Source organism: Triticum dicoccoides, chromosome 2B (assembly GCF_002162155.2).
Source record: "Triticum dicoccoides isolate Atlit2015 ecotype Zavitan chromosome 2B, WEW_v2.0, whole genome shotgun sequence".
Lineage (NCBI taxonomy): Eukaryota > Viridiplantae > Streptophyta > Magnoliopsida > Poales > Poaceae > Triticum > Triticum dicoccoides.
The window spans coordinates 719,370,184-719,387,119 of record NC_041383.1 but is presented as its reverse complement, the minus strand read 5'-3'; the positions used below and the strand labels follow the sequence as shown (position 1 = coordinate 719,387,119).

General features: G+C 44.5%; 1 non-coding gene across 1 annotated transcript; it reads right to left on the bottom strand.

The window, feature by feature from the left end:
• Positions 1–16,423: 16,423 nt before the first annotated feature.
• Positions 16,424–16,495, bottom strand: TRNAD-GUC. The gene has a single exon. It is a non-coding gene; the product is annotated as a tRNA-Asp (tRNA).
• Between the last annotated feature and the right edge of the window lie 441 nt (positions 16,496–16,936).

Genomic DNA, 16,936 nt, shown 5'->3' with positions numbered 1-16,936 from the left:
GTTCACATACAACGGGTGTAAGACAGATTTACACACGCGAAACACTTAGGGTTAACTTGACGAGCCTAGCATGTACAGACATGGCCTCGGAACACAAAGACCGAAAGGTCGAGCATGAGTCGTATAGTAGATACGATCAACATGAAGATGTTCACCGATGATGACTAGTCCGTCTCACGTGATGATCGGGCACGGCCTAGTTGACTCGGATCATGTAATCACTTAGATGACTAGAGGGATGTCTATCTGAGTGGGAGTACATAAGATGAACTTAATTATCCTGAACATAGTCAAAAAGATCTTTGCAAATTATGTCGTAAGCTCGCGCTTTAGTTCCACTGTTTAGATATGTTCCTAGAGAAAATATAGTTGAAAGTTGACAGTAGCGATTATGCGGACAGTAGAAAGCTTATGTCCTTAATGCACCGCTCAGTGTGCTGAACCCCAAACGTCGTTTGTGGATGTTGCGAACATCGAACATACACGTTTTGATAACTACGTGATAGTTCAGTTAAATGGTTTAGAGTAAATGCACCAAAGACGTTTTCGAAACGTCGCGGAACATATGAGATGTTTCAAAGGCTGAAATTGGGATTTCAGGCTTGTGCCCACGTCAAGAGGTATGAGACCTCCGACGATTTTCTTAGCCTGCAAACTAAGGGAGAAAACCTCAATCGTTGAGCTTGTGCTCAAATTGTCTGAGTGCAACAATCACTTGAATCGAGTGGGAGTTGACCTTCCAGATGAGATAGTGATGTTTCTTCAAAGTCATTACCACCAAGCTGCTAGAGCTTCGTGATGAACTATAACATATCAGGGATAGATATGATGATCCTTGAGGTATTTGCAATGTTTGACATCGCAAAAGTAGAAATCAAGAAGGAGCATCAATTGTTGATGGTTGGTGAAACCACTAGTTTCAAGAAGGGAAAGGGCAAGAAGGGATACTTCATGAAACGGCAAATCAGCTGCTGCTCCAGTGAAGAAACCCAAGGTTGAACCCAAACCCGAGACTAAGTGCTTCTGTGATAAGGGGAATAGTCACTAGAGCAGAATTACCCTAGATACTTGGTAGATAAGAAGGCTGGAAAGGTCGATAGAAGTATATTGGATATACACTATGTTAATGTGTACTTTACTAGTACTCCTAGTAGCACCAGGGTATTAAGATACCGGTTCGGTTGCTAAGTGTTAGTAACTCAAAATAAAAGAGCTACGGAATAAACGGAGACTAGCTAAAGGTGAGCTGACGATATGTGTTGGAAGTGTTTCCAAGTTTGATGTGATCAAACATCGCACGCTCCCTCTACCATCAAGATTAGTATTAAACCTGAATAATTGTCATTTGGTGTTTGCGTTGAGCATAGACATGATTGGATTATGTCTATCGCAATACGGTTATTCATTTAAGGAGAATAATGGTTACTCTATTTATTTGAATAACACCTTCAATGGTCTTGCACCTAAAGGAATGGTTTATTGAATCTCGATCGTAGTGATACACATTTTCATGCCAAAAGATATAAGATAGTAATGATAGTACCACTTACTTGTGGCACTGCCATGTAAGTCATATTGGTATAAAACGCATGAAGAAGCTCCATGTTGATGGATCTTTGGACTCACTCATTTTTGAAAAGTTTGAGACATGCGAACCATGTCTATTGGTGTATACGCATGAAGAAAATCCATGCAGATGGACCGTTTGGACTCACTTGATTTTGAATCACTTGAGATATGCAAATCATACCACATGGGCAAGATGACTGAAAAGCCTTGTTTTCAGTAAAATGGAACAAGATAGCAACTTGTTGGAAGTAACACATTTTGATGTGTGCAGTCCAATGAGTGCTGAGGCATGCAGTGAATATCGTTATGTTCTTACTTCACAGATGATTCAAGTAGATGTTGTATATTTACTTGATGAAACACAAGTCTGAATTATTGAATGGTTCAAGTAATTTCAGAGTGAAGTTTAAGATCTTCGTGACAAGAGGATAAAATGTCTATGATATGATCATAGAGATGAATATCTGAGTTACGAGCTTTGGCACACAATTAAGACATTGTGGAAATTGTTTCACAATTAATACCGCCTGGAACACCATAGTGTGACGGTGTGTCCAAACATCATAGTTGCACCCTATTGGATATGGTGCGTACCATGATGTCTCTTATCGAATTACCACTATCGTTCATGGGTTAGGCATTAGAGACAACCGCACTCACTTTAATAGGGCACCACGTAATTCCGTTGAGACGACACCGTTTGAATTATGGTTTGGAGAAACCTAAGCTTTCATTTCGTAAAGGTTTGGGGCTGCGACGCTTATGTGAAAAAGTTTCAAGTTGATAAGCTCGAACCCAAAGCGGATAAAATGCATCTTCATAGGACACCCAAAACAGTTGGGTATACCTCCTAATTCAGATCCGAAAGCAATAGGGATTGTTTCTTGAATCGGGTCCTTTCTCGAGGAAAAGCTTGTCTCGGAAAGTTGAGTGGGAGGATGGTGGAGACTTGATGAGGTTATTGAACCATCACTTCAACCAGTGTGTAGCGGGGCACAGGAAGTTGTTCCTGTGGCACCTACACCAATTGAAGTGGAAGCTTATGATAGTGATCATGAAGTTTCCGATCAAGTCACTACCGTACCTCGTAGGGTGACAAGGATGCGTACTGCTTCAGAGTGGTACGGTAATCCTGTCTTGAAGGTCATGTTGCTAGACAACAATGAACCTACGAGCTATGGAGAAGCGATGGTGGGCCCAAATTCCGACAAATGGTTAGAAGCCATGAAATCCGAGATAGGATCCATGTATCAGAACAAAGCATGGACTTTGGTGGACTTGCCCAATGATCGGCAAGCCATTGAGATAAATGGATCTTTAAGAAGAAGACGGACGTGGATGGTAATGTCACCATCTATGAAGCTCGACTTGTGGCGAAGAGTTTTTCACAAGTTCAAGGAGTTGACTACGATGAGATTTTCTCATCCATAGCGATGCTTAAGTCCGTCGGAATCATGTTAGCATTAGCTGCATTTATGAAATCTAGGAGATGGATGTCAAAACGAGTTTCCTTACCAGTTTTCGTAAGGAAAGGTTGTATGTGATACAATCAGAAAGGTTTTGTTGATCCTAAGGATGCTAAAAGGTATGCTAGCTCCAGCGATCCTTCTAAGGACTGGAGTAAGCATCTCGGAGTTGGAATATGCACTTTGATAAGATGATCAAAGATTTTGGGTTTATACAAAGTTTGTGAGAAACTTGTGTTTCCAAAGAAGTGAGTGGGAGCACTATAGCATTTCTGATGAGTATATATTGTTGATCAGAAATGATGTAGAATTTCTGGAAAGCATATAGGGTTATTTGAAAAGTGTTTTTCAATGGAAGACCTGGATTAAGCTACTTGAACATTGAGCATCAAGATCTATGAGGATAGATCAAAAATGCTTAATAGTATTTTCAAGTGAGCACATACCTTGACATGATCTTGAAGGTGTTCAAGATGGATCAGTCAAAGGAGTTCTTGCCTGAGTTGTAAGGTATGAAGTTAAGAGTTAAAGCTCGACCACGGCAGAAGAGAGACAAAGGACGAAGGTCGTCCCCTATGCTTTAGACGTAGGCTCTACAGTATGCTATGCTAAGTACCGCACCTGATGTGTGCCTTGCCACATGTCTGGCAAGAGGGTACAAAGGTGATCAAGGAGTGGATCACCAGATAGCGGTCAAAATTATCCTTAGAGGAATAAGGATATGTTTCTCGATTATGGAGGTGATAAAGAGTTCGGCGTAAAGGGTTACAACGATGCAAGCTTTAACACCTATCCGAATGACTCTGAGTAGCAAACCGGATACGTATAGTGGAGCAATAGCTCCAAGTGGAGCGTGGAAGCAGCATTTACATTATGACCTAGAGATTTGCAAAGTACATACGGATCTGAATGTTGCAGACCCATTGACTAAAACTTCTCTCACAAGCAAAACATGATCAAACCCCAGAACTCATTGAGACTTAATCACATGATGATGTGAACTAGTTTAGCGGCACTAGTAAACTCTTTGGATGTTGGTCACATGACGATGTGACCTGTGAGTGTTAATCACATGGCGATGTGAACTAGATTATTGACTCTAGTGCAAGTGGGAGACTGTTGGAAATATGCCCTAGAGGCAATAATAAATTGGTTATTATTATTATATTTCCTTGTTCATGATAATCGTTTATTATCCATGCTATAATTGTATTGATAGGAAACTCAGATACATGTGTGGATACATAGACAACACCATGTCCCTAGTAAGCCTCTGTTGACTAGCTCGTTGATCAATAGATGGTTACGGTTTCCTAACCATGGACATTGGATGTCGTTGATAACGGGATCACATCATTAGCAGAATGATGTGATGGACAAGACCCAATCCTAAGCCTAGCACAAAGATCGTAGTTCGTATGCTAAAGCTTTTCTAATGTCAAGTATCATTTCCTTAGACCATGAGATTGTGCAACTCCCGGATACCGTAGGAATGCTTTGGGTGTACCAAACGTCACAACGTAACTGGGTGGCTATAAAGGTGCACTACAGGTATCTCCGAAAGTGTCTGTTGGGTTGGCATGAATCGAGACTGGGATTTGTCACTCCATGTGACGGAGAGGTATCTCTGGGCCCACTCAGTAGGACATCATCATAATGTGCACAATGTGACCAAGGGGTTGATCACAGGATGATGTGTTACGGAACGAGTAAAGATACTTGCCAGTAACGAGATTGAACAAGGTATCGGGATACCGACGATCGAATCTCGGGCAAGTACTATACCGCTAGACAAAGGGAATTGTATACGGGATCGATTGAGTCCTTGACATTGTGGTTCATCCGATGAGATCATCGTGGAACATGTGGGAGCCAACATGGGTATCCAGATCCCGTTGTTGGTTATTGACCGGAGAACGTCTCGGTCATGTCTGCATGGTTCCCGAACCCGTAGGGTCTACACACTTAAGGTTCGATGACGCTAAGGTTATAAGGGAAGTTTGTATGTGGTTACCGAATGTTGTTCGGAGTCCCGGATGAGATCACGGACGTCACGAGGAGTTCCGGAATGGTCTGGAGGTAAAGATTTATATATGGGAAGTCTTATTTTGGTCGCCGGAAAAGTTTCGCACTTTATCGGTATTGTACCGGGAGTGCCGAAAGGGGTCTGGGGGTCCACCTGCCCCGGGGGGCCACATGGGCTGTAGGGGGTGCGCCTTGGCCTATATGGGCCAAGGGCACCAGCCCCAAGAGGCCCATGCGCCAAGATATAAGAAAAAGGGGAGAGTCCTCAAGGGGGAAGGCACCTCCGAGGTGCCTTGGGGAGGATGGACTCCTCCCCCCCCCTTGGCCGCACCCCTTCCTTGGAGGAAGGGGCAAGGCTGCGCCTCCCCCCTCTCCCTTGCCCCTATATAAAGGGAGAGGAGGGAGGGGTGGCCGTACCTGAAGCCCTGGCGCCTCCCTCCCTCCCGTGACACCTCCTCCTCTCCCGCAGATGCTTGGCGAAGCCCTGCAGGATTGCCACGCTTCTCCACCACCACCACGCCGTTGTGCTGCTGCTGGATGGAGTCTTCCTCAAACTCTCCCTCTCTCCTTGCTAGATCAAGGCATGGGAGACGTCACCGGGCTGTACGTGTGTTGAACGCGGAGGTGCCGTCCGTTCGGCACTAGGATCTCCGGTGATTTGGATCACGACGAGTACGACTCCTTCAACCCCGTTCTCTTGAACGCTTCCGCTTAGCGATCTACAAGGGTATGTAGATGCACTCTCCTTCCCTTCGTTGCTGGTTTCTCCTTAGATAGATCTTGGTGACACGTAGGAAAATTTTGAATTTCTGCTACGTTCCCCAACAGTGGCATCATGAGCTAGGTCTAGTGCGTAGATTCTTTGCACGAGTAGAACACAAAGTAGTTGTGGGCGTTGATTTTGTTCAATATGCTTACCGTTACTAGTCCAATCTTGTTTTGACGGTATTGTTGGATGAAGCGGCCCGGACCGACCTTACACGTACACTTACGTGAGACAGGTTCCACCGACTGACATGCACTTTGTGCATAAGGTGGCTAGCGGGTGCCAGTCTCTCCCACTTTAGTCAGAACAGATTCGATGAAAAGGGTCCTTATAAAGGGTAAATAGCAATTGGCATATCATGTTGTGGTTTTGCGTAGGTAAGAAACGTTCTTGCTAGAAACCCATAGCAACCACGTAAAACATGCAAACAACAATTAGAGGACGTCTAACTTGTTTTTGCAGGGTATGCTATGTGATGTGATATGGCCAAGAAGAATGTGATGAATGATATGTGATGTATGAGATTTATCATGTTCTTGTAATAGGAATCACGACTTGCATGTCAATGAGTATGACAACCGGCAGGAGCCATAGGAGTTGTCTTTATTTATTGTATGACCTGCGTGTCATTGAACAACGCCATGTAATTACTTTACTTTATTGCTAACCGGTAGCCATAGTAGTAGAAGTGATAGTTGGCGAGACAACTTCATGAAGACACGATGATGGAGATCATGGTGTCATGCCGGTGACGATGATGATCATGGAGCCCCGAAGATGGAGATCAAAAGGAGCAATATGATATTGGCCATATCATGTCACTATTTGATTGCATGTGATGTTTATCATGTTTATGCATCTTATTTGCTTAGAACGACGGTAGTAAATAAGATGATCCCTCATTAAAATTTCAAGAAGTGTTCTCCCCTAACTGTGCACCGTTGCTAAAGTTCGTCGCTTCTAAGCACCACGTGATGATCGGGTGTGATGGATTCTTACGTTCACATACAACGGGTGTAAGACAGATTTACACACGCGAAACACTTAGGGTTAACTTGACGAGCCTAGCATGTACAGACATGGCCTCGGAACACAGAGACCGAAAGGTCGAGCATGAGTCGTATAGTAGATACGATCAACATGAAGATGTTCACTGATGATGACTAGTCCGTCTCACGTGATGATCGGACACGGCCTAGTTGACTCGGATCATGTAATCACTTAGATGACTAGAGGGATGTCTATCTGAGTGGGAGTACATAAGATGAACTTAATTATCCTGAACATAGTCAAAAAGATCTTTGCAAATTATGTCGTAAGCTCGCGCTTTAGTTCCACTGTTTAGATATGTTCCTAGAGAAAATATAGTTGAAAGTTGACAGTAGCGATTATGCGGACAGTAGAAAGCTTATGTCCTTAATGCACCGCTCAGTGTGCTGAACCCCAAACGTCGTTTGTGGATGTTGCGAACATCGAACATACACGTTTTGATAACTACGTGATAGTTCAGTTAAATGGTTTAGAGTAAATGCACCAAAGACGTTTTCGAAACGTCGCGGAACATATGAGATGTTTCAAGGGCTGAAATTGGGATTTCAGGCTTGTGCCCACGTCAAGAGGTATGAGACCTCCGACGATTTTCTTAGCCTGCAAACTAAGGGAGAAAACCTCAATCGTTGAGCTTGTGCTCAAATTGTCTGAGTGCAACAATCACTTGAATCGAGTGGGAGTTGACCTTCCAGATGAGATAGTGATGTTTCTTCAAAGTCATTACCACCAAGCTGCTAGAGCTTCGTGATGAACTATAACATATCAGGGATAGATATGATGATCCTTGAGGTATTTGCAATGTTTGACATCGCAAAAGTAGAAATCAAGAAGGAGCATCAATTGTTGATGGTTGGTGAAACCACTAGTTTCAAGAAGGGAAAGGGCAAGAAGGGATACTTCATGAAACGGCAAATCAGCTGCTGCTCCAGTGAAGAAACCCAAGGTTGAACCCAAACCCGAGACTAAGTGCTTCTGTGATAAGGGGAACAGTCACTAGAGCAGAATTACCCTAGATACTTGGTAGATAAGAAGGCTGGAAAGGTCGATAGAAGTATATTGGATATACATTATGTTAATGTGTACTTTACTAGTACTCCTAGTAGCACCAGGGTATTAAGATACCGGTTCGGTTGCTAAGTGTTAGTAACTCAAAATAAAAGAGCTACGGAATAAACGAAGACTAGCTAAAGGTGAGCTGACGATATGTGTTGGAAGTGTTTCCAAGTTTGATGTGATCAAACATCGCACGCTCCCTCTACCATCAAGATTAGTATTAAACCTGAATAATTGTCATTTGGTGTTTGCGTTGAGCATAGACATGATTGGATTATGTCTATCGCAATACGGTTATTCATTTAAGGAGAATAATGGTTACTCTATTTATTTGAATAACACCTTCAATGGTCTTGCACCTAAAGGAATGGTTTATTGAATCTCGATCGTAGTGATACACATTTTCATGCCAAAAGATATAAGATAGTAATGATAGTACCACTTACTTGTGGCACTGCCATGTAAGTCATATTGGTATAAAACGCATGAAGAAGCTCCATGTTGATGGATCTTTGGACTCACTCATTTTTGAAAAGTTTGAGACATGCGAACCATGTCTATTGGTGTATACGCATGAAGAAAATCCATGCAGATGGACCGTTTGGACTCACTTGATTTTGAATCACTTGAGATATGCAAATCATACCACATGGGCAAGATGACTGAAAAGCCTTGTTTTCAGTAAAATGGAACAAGATAGCAACTTGTTGGAAGTAACACATTTTGATGTGTGCAGTCCAATGAGTGCTGAGGCATGCAGTGAATATCGTTATGTTCTTACTTCACAGATGATTCAAGTAGATGTTGTATATTTACTTGATGAAACACAAGTCTGAATTATTGAATGGTTCAAGTAATTTCAGAGTGAAGTTTAAGATCTTCGTGACAAGAGGATAAAATGTCTATGATATGATCATAGAGATGAATATCTGAGTTACGAGCTTTGGCACACAATTAAGACATTGTGGAAATTGTTTCACAATTAATACCGCCTGGAACACCATAGTGTGACGGTGTGTCCAAACATCATAGTTGCACCCTATTGGATATGGTGCGTACCATGATGTCTCTTATCGAATTACCACTATCGTTCATGGGTTAGGCATTAGAGACAACCGCACTCACTTTAATAGGGCACCACGTAATTCCGTTGAGACGACACCGTTTGAATTATGGTTTGGAGAAACCTAAGCTTTCATTTCGTAAAGGTTTGGGGCTGCGACGCTTATGTGAAAAAGTTTCAAGTTGATAAGCTCGAACCCAAAGCGGATAAAATGCATCTTCATAGGACACCCAAAACAGTTGGGTATACCTCCTAATTCAGATCCGAAAGCAATAGGGATTGTTTCTTGAATCGGGTCCTTTCTCGAGGAAAAGCTTGTCTCGGAAAGTTGAGTGGGAGGATGGTGGAGACTTGATGAGGTTATTGAACCATCACTTCAACTAGTGTGTAGCGGGGCACAGGAAGTTGTTCCTGTGGCACCTACACCAATTGAAGTGGAAGCTTATGATAGTGATCATGAAGTTTCCGATCAAGTCACTACCGTACCTCGTAGGGTGACAAGGATGCGTACTGCTTCAGAGTGGTACCGTAATCCTGTCTTGAAGGTCATGTTGCTAGACAACAATGAACCTACGAGCTATGGAGAAGCGATGGTGGGCCCAAATTCCGACAAATGGTTAGAAGCCATGAAATCCGAGATAGGATCCATGTATCAGAACAAAGCATGGACTTTGGTGGACTTGCCCAATGATCGGCAAGCCATTGAGATAAATGGATCTTTAAGAAGAAGACGGACGTGGATGGTAATGTCACCATCTATGAAGCTCGACTTGTGGCGAAGAGTTTTTCACAAGTTCAAGGAGTTGACTGCGATGAGATTTTCTCATCCATAGCGATGCTTAAGTCCGTCGGAATCATGTTAGCATTAGCTGCATTTATGAAATCTAGCAGATGGATGTCAAAACGAGTTTCCTTACCAGTTTTCGTAAGGAAAGGTTGTATGTGATACAATCAGAAAGGTTTTGTCGACCCTAAGGATGCTAAAAGGTATGCTAGCTCCAGCGATCCTTCTAAGGACTGGAGTAAGCATCTCGGAGTTGGAATATGCACTTTGATAAGATGATCAAAGATTTTGGGTTTATACAAAGTTTGTGAGAAACTTGTGTTTCCAAAGAAGTGAGTGGGAGCACTATAGCATTTCTGATGAGTATATATTGTTGATCGGAAATGATGTAGAATTTCTGGAAAGCATATAGGGTTATTTGAAAAGTGTTTTTCAATGGAAGACCTGGATTAAGCTACTTGAACATTGAGCATCAAGATCTATGAGGATAGATCAAAAATGCTTAATAGTATTTTCAAATGAGCACATACCTTGACATGATCTTGAAGGTGTTCAAGATGGATCAGTCAAAGAAGGAGTTCTTGCCTGAGTTGTAAGGTATGAAGTTAAGAGTTAAAGCTCGACCACGGCAGAAGAGAGACAAAGGACGAAGGTCGTCCCCTATGCTTTAGACGTAGGCTCTACAGTATGCTATGCTAAGTACCGCACCTAATGTGTGCCTTGCCACATGTCTGGCAAGAGGGTACAAAGGTGATCAAGGAGTGGATCACCAGATAGCGGTCAAAATTATCCTTAGAGGAATAAGGATATGTTTCTCGATTATGGAGGTGATAAAGAGTTCGGCGTAAAGGGTTACAACGATGCAAGCTTTAACACCTATCCGAATGACTCTGAGTAGCAAACCGGATACGTATAGTGGAGCAATAGCTCCAAGTGGAGCGTGGAAGCAGCATTTACATTATGACCTAGAGATTTGCAAAGTACATACGGATCTGAATGTTGCAGACCCGTTGACTAAAACTTCTCTCACAAGCAAAACATGATCAAACCCCAGAACTCATTGAGACTTAATCACATGATGATGTGAACTAGTTTAGCGACACTAGTAAACTCTTTGGATGTTGGTCACATGACGATGTGACCTGTGAGTGTTAATCACATGGCAATGTGAACTAGATTATTGACTCTAGTGCAAGTGGGAGATTGTTGGAAATATGCCCTAGAGGCAATAATAAATTGGTTATTATTATTATATTTCCTGGTTCATGATAATCGTTTATTATCCATGCTATAATTGTATTGATAGGAAACTCAGATACATGTGTGGATACATAGACAACACCATGTCCCTAGTAAGCCTCTGTTGACTAGCTCGTTGATCAATAGATGGTTACGGTTTCCTAACCATGGACATTGGATGTCGTTGATAACGGGATCACATCATTAGCAGAATGATGTGATGGACAAGACCCAATCCTAAGCCTAGCACAAAGATCGTAGTTCGTATGCTAAAGCTTTTCTAATGTCAAGTATCATTTCCTTAGACCATGAGATTGTGCAACTCCCGGATACCGTAGGAATGCTTTTGGTGTACCAAACGTCACAACGTAACTGGGTGGCTATAAAGGTGCACTACAGGTATCTCCGAAAGTGTCTGTTGGGTTGGCATGAATCGAGACTGGGATTTGTCACTCCATGTGACGGAGAGGTATCTCTGGGCCCACTCGGTAGGACATCATCATAATGTGCACATTGTGACCAAGGGGTTGATCACAGGATGATGTGTTACAGAACGAGTAAAGAGACTTGCCAGTAACGAGATTGAACAAGGTATCGGGATACCGACGATCGAATCTCGGGCAAGTACTATACCGCTAGACAAAGGGAATTGTATACGGGATCGATTGAGTCCTTGACATTGTGGTTCATCCGATGAGATCATCGTGGAACATGTGGGAGCCAACATGGGTATCCAGATCCCGCTGTTGGTTATTGACCGGAGAACGTCTCGGTCATGTCTGCATGGTTCCCGAACCCGTAGGGTCTACACACTTAAGGTTCGATGACGCTAAGGTTATAAGGGAAGTTTGTATGTGGTTACCGAATGTTGTTCGGAGTCCCGGATGAGATCACGGACGTCACGAGGAGTTCCGGAATGGTCCGGAGGTAAAGATTTATATATGGGAAGTCTTATTTTGGTCGCCGGAAAAGTTTCACACTTTATCGGTATTGTACCGGGAGTGCCGAAAGGGGTCCGAGGGTCCACCTGCCCCGGGGGGGCACATGTCTGTAGGGGGTGCGTCTTGGCCTATATGGGCCAAGGGCACCAGCCCCAAGCGGCCCATGCGCCAAGATATAAGAAAAAGGGGAGAGTCCTCAAGGGGGAAGGCACCTCCGAGGTGCCTTGGGGAGGATGGACTCCTCCCCCCCCCTTGGCCGCACCCCTTCCTTGGAGGAAGGGGCAAGGCTGCGCCTCCCCCCTCTCCCTTGCCCCTATATAAAGGGAGAGGAGGGAGGGGTGGCCGTACCTGAAGCCTTGGCGCCTCCCTCCCTCCCGTGACACCTCCTCCTCTCCCGCAGATGCTTGGCGAAGCCCTGCAGGATTGCCACGCTCCTCCACCACCACCACGCCGTTGTGCTGCTGCTGGATGGAGTCTTCCTCAACCTCTCCCTCTCTCCTTGCTGGATCAAGGCATGGGAGACGTCACCGGGCTGTACGTGTGTTGAACGCGGAGGTGCCGTCCGTTCGGCACTAGGATCTCCGGTGATTTGGATCACGACGAGTACGACTCCTTCAACCCCGTTCTCTTGAACGCTTCCGTTTAGCGATCTACAAGGGTATGTAGATGCACTCTCCTTCCCTTCGTTGCTGGTCTCTCCTTAGATAGATCTTGGTGACACGTAGGAAAATTTTGAATTTCTGCTACGTTCCCCAACAAAAGATCTAGTACCAAACATTTTAATGCATTCTTCTTCTAGCAATTGAGCACAATTTTCCTTTCCATCATTTTCACAAAAGATATTAAAAAGATTAACCGTATGAGGCAAACTTAATTCCATTTTTTGTAGTTTTTTATATATACTAAACTAGTGATAAAACAAGAAACAAAAAGATTCGATTGCAAGATCTAAAGATATACCTTCAAGCACTCACCTCCCCGGCAACGGCGCCAGAAAAGAGCTTGATGTCTACTACACAACCTTCTTCTTGTAGACATTGTTGGGCCTCCAAGTGCAAAGGTTTGTAGGACAGTAGCAAATTTCCCTCAAGTGGATGACCTAAGGTTTATCAATCCGTGGGAGGCGTAGGATGAAGATGGTCTCTCTCAAACAACCCTGCAACCAAATAACAAAGAGTCTCTTGTGTCCCCAACACACCCAGTACAATGGTAAATTGTATAGGTGCACTAGTTCGGCGAAGAGATGGTGATACACGTGCAATATGGATGGTATATATAGGGTTTTTTTATCTGAAAATATAAAAACAGCAAGGTAACTAATGATAAAAGTGAGCGTAAACAGTATTGCAATGCTAGGAAACAAGGCCTAGGGTTCATACTTTCACTAGTGCAAGTTCCCTCAACAATAATAACATAACCGGATCATATAACTATCCATCAACATGCAACAAAGAGTCACTCCAAAGTCACTAATAGCGGAGAACAAACGAAGAGATTATGATAGGGTACAAAACCACCTCAAAGTTATCCTTTCTGATCGATCTATTCAAGAGTCCGTAGTAAAATAACACGTAGCCATTCTTTCCTTCAATCTATCATAGACTTTGTTCTAGAATAACACCTTAAGACACAAATCAACCAAAACCCTAATGTCACCTAGATACTCCAATGTCACCCCAAGTATCTGTGGGCATGATTATACGATATGCTTCACACAATCTCAGATTCATCTATTCAACCAACACAAAGTACTTCAAAGAGTGCCCCAAAGTTTCTACCGGAGAGTCAAGACGAAAACGTGTGCCAACCCCTATGCATAAGTTCACAAGGTGAACCCGCAAGTTGATCACCAAAACATACATCAAGTAGATCACGTGAATATCTCATTGTCACCACAGATAAGCACGGCAAGACATACATCAAGTGTTCTCAAATCCTTAAAGACTCAATCCGATAAGATAACTTCAAAGGGAAAACTCAATCCATTACAAGAGAGTAGAGGGGGAGAAACATCATAAGATCCAACTATAATAGCAAGCTCGCGATACATCAAGATCATGCCAAATCAAGAACACGAGAAAGAGAGAGAGAGAGAGAGAGAGAGAGAGAGAGAGAGAGAGAAAGAGAGAGAGATCAAACACATAGCTACTGGTACATACCCTTGGCCCCGAGGGTGAACTACTCCCTCCTCGTCATGGAGAGCGCCAGGATGATGAAGATGACCACCGGTGATGGATTCCCCCTCCGGCAGGGTGCCAGAACGCGCTCCCGAGAGGTTTTTGGTGGATACATAGGCTTGCGGCGGCGGAACTCCCGATCTATTGTGCTTTCTGAAGGTTTCAGTATTTATAGGAATTTTTGGCGTAGGTCTCACGTCAGGGGGGGTTTCCGGGCTGCCCACGAGGCAGGGGGGCACCAAGGGGGAGTGGGCGCGCGGCCCACCCTCGTGGGCAGCCCGGGACTCTCCTGGCCCAACTCTTTCATTCCATGGGCTTCTTTTGGTCCACAAAAAATCGTCAAAAATTGGCACGTCAATTGGACTCCGTTTGGTATTCCTTTTCTGTAGAACTCAAAAACAAGGGAAAAAACAGAATCTGGCACTGGGCTCTAGGTTAATAGGTTAGTCCCAAAAATGATATAGAAGTGTATAGTAAAGCCCATAAACATCCAAAACGGGTAATATAATAGCATGGAACAATCAAAAATTATAGATACATTGGAGACGTATCAATATACCAAAATGGACGAGCTCGCGGCCGAGGACGACGCGGTGGAGGAGCTCAGTCCTCGTCGGAGCTGACAAGATCGATGAACTTCGACCTCTGATCGTCGCGGATGCGCCACCACTCGTCGTCCTTCTCCTTTGCGGCAAGCTTGGGCGCGACTGCCTGCTTGAGGGTGAGGTCATCGAGCTCGTCGTTGCGGCGCCGGCGCTCCGCCTCCTCGCGCAAGCTCCGGTCGGCAATGGCGGCCGCTACCGCGTCAAAATCGACCACGAAATCTTCGGGCTCGACGACCCCTCAACGCTTGGTCTCCTCCGGTACCTGCTTGACGGTGATAACCTCGATCTCCGCTGGCTCCTCCGACCACTCCCTCTTCACGGGGAGAAGCCCCGCGCTGGAAGAGGAAGAGCTCGCGGCGTGGGAAGATCTCGCGGCGGAGGACGAGCCCACAACCGTGCCGACGGTCGTATTCCTCTGTCTCGCCGGACGAGGAAGCTCGGCGGTGGCTCGAAGCCCCTGTTCGTCCACTTCCTCACCCCGCGCTTCCTCGCGCCGTCCGAGCAGACACGCCGCTCGCGCTCGGGGTCGCCGCCCCCGCCGAAGCTGCTGCCGAAGCCCCGGCCAAAGCTCCACATGCGGTCCCACATGGCGGCCGGAGGCGGAAGGGGCTCACCGTCGGCGAGAAATGTGAGGAGGGGGGTCCGAAATTGCGACGAGACGCGGCGGCGGTGGGGATAGGGTTTCGACCCGCATATGCACTGCGAACCCGTAGATATACTGGTTGGGGTGGCGGTTTGCGGGCTGCGATAAAAAAATTTACGGGCCAGGCGAGTATACGGGCTCTGTTTTGGGCAGAAAATTGGGCCGAGCCAATATACTCGCCGGAATTTTGCGGGATAGCGACTTTTGCGGGGTCTGCTAGAGTTGCTCTCAGGTATGGACGAATCAAAATATCAAATCATGCCCAACGAACCACTGGAATTTTATCTATCCTTCCCCGCAAAAAGAAAAAAAGAATTTTATCTATCCTTCTTTCAAGATAATGATTCAGACCTGTTGGAACTCCCCAACTGTCCTCGACGGCCGCAAGCTGGTAAGCCACAAGATAGAGAATTCACTTGTTCCTACGTACATCGTTCAAGAGATCCAATGTGACATTGCCATCGATCAATCGGACAAGAAGGGTTTCCGAATTCCATCTATCTCCAGGTTTTGATTCCATCTATCTAGCACATTCGACGAAAGAGCTTGAGTTTGATGTTCTTTCAGGATATCGCAAGAACATGTAGTTTGTAGTTGGCCATTAATAAGTGGTAGCCGAGACAGAGTTGCATAGATGAACAGACAGATAAATTCAGCTCCTAATTCTGCTTTGAGCTAGTAGAGTGCTGGAGGGTATCGCGGGAACATGTGCCATGCCCTTTGCCTATTCGCAAGTCCTTATGAATTCCAGTCATTTTGTTAAGCCTGAGTTCCGTAGACAGATAAATTCAGCAGCGTAATCTGAAGAAATGTTCCATGCTGAGCTAGTACTAGAGAGCTGGATTCAGAGGAACAGGGGAATAGTTGTGGGCTGTTATAGTCTGAAGAAATGATCCACAGACAACAGTACGTGCATTTTTTATCTAAAAATGAGTGCCGTTCGTGTTCATATCTGCACCCCCTAGCAAAGAACAGTAACTTCTAATCTAAATCAGAAAAGGTGCAGAGCACTATTAGAAATAAATGGGGTTACAAAAAGAAGCGCCGTTGCCGGGGATCGAACCCGGGTCACCCGCGTGACAGGCGGGAATACTTACCACTATACTACAACGACTTCTTTGATTATTTTCGTAAATCACCCTTATTAGACTTGCGATTTCTAAGGCGCAATGTACTTTTCTGAAAGCGCGGCATGGCCAGAAGTCCAGAACTAATCCGGCAAGTTTACCTCGCATGTAGTAATACGTTTTCTGAAACCATCTATTCGGCGGAATGAATGATGCTAGTACAAACTGGAGAATCAAATGTTGTTATTGGTATTTGGTGGGCAATTTGTCCTCGCATGTAATTTGTTTTATTGAAACGATCTAGTCAGCGGATTGAATGATGTTACCACTAAACCGGAGAATCAATGTTGTTATTGATATTTATATCATTAGTTGTAATCGAATAGCAGCATAATGCGTGGAGAATCGCTAGGCGTGCAACTCAACTAGATGTGTGGATCCATGATTGCTACTAGTACTAAAGTTAGAACACTTATTTTGATACGAAG